Here is a 972-nt window from a genome sequence, read left to right as displayed (position 1 = left end):
AATACGGAGGGAAATTTGGGTATCTCTGTCTCCTTTGGTCAACCGAGATGACGATACCTCGTGCTGAATACGAGACTAAACCTTGCAAGAGACACAAAAAGTTTGGGTATCTCTGTCTCCTTTGGTCAACCGATGACGAAGGTCCAACAGAGTAGGTAATTTATGGTTAATTTGAAATCCCCTTCCGCGGTACCACTAAACACGAAATCCATCAATTTTTTACCTGCCAAGTCTCTGTGAGAACTCTGGGTGCCTCACAAAACTCCGTCAAACTCTCTGTTAGGACGAAGTCCATACAATAGCTTTTTGTTTGGTTAATAACAAATTTTCTGTTGGTACTAAGATTTATTTAAAATGATATAGTACATGTAAAAACAGGTATACGAAGGTTATGATCGAGGAGAAACGACGGAACCATCGATAAAGTATATATACAGTGCACAATCACAGACTTTTAGAAACGCAAAATCAGATCATTGATTATATACGGTCAACAAATGATGGTGCTTAGGGAACCATCGATGGTCAGGACTACCCATCAATGGTGACGACGCGTTTGGCATATATTTCAAGAGTTAATCACAACTGTTCATTGTTCCCTTTCATCTCCAACTTTTACCATATTTTGATATCTTTTTCCTTGTTTATCAAATGTTATATAAGATAGGAAGATATCATATTTTGTAGAGGTTCTATGCTTTGAGAAAAAGAAGACCTTTTGAGAGATTAAAAAAGAGAGATTATTCTAAGGTTTGTGAAGAAGATTTGATTTGTGATTCAAACCCCTAAAGCCTCATCAAACTCTTTCTCGTTGCACTCAACATCTTCAGAATAGTTTTAGCAAGGAGAGTTGCCTTGAATTGAACATTATCACTGTTTTTTTTTTTAAATTTTCTTTAATCTTTTGAAGAACGGTTTGCTCAGAAAAGTGCTGCAAGATATTTTTAATTTGCACTTAAACTGTTTAATTTG

This window comes from Asparagus officinalis, unplaced genomic scaffold (genome assembly GCF_001876935.1).
Source record: "Asparagus officinalis unplaced genomic scaffold, Aspof.V1 AsparagusV1_Un649, whole genome shotgun sequence".
Lineage (NCBI taxonomy): Eukaryota > Viridiplantae > Streptophyta > Magnoliopsida > Asparagales > Asparagaceae > Asparagus > Asparagus officinalis.
The sequence above is the reverse complement of the archived record's forward strand: the minus strand, read 5'-3'. Positions refer to the sequence as shown.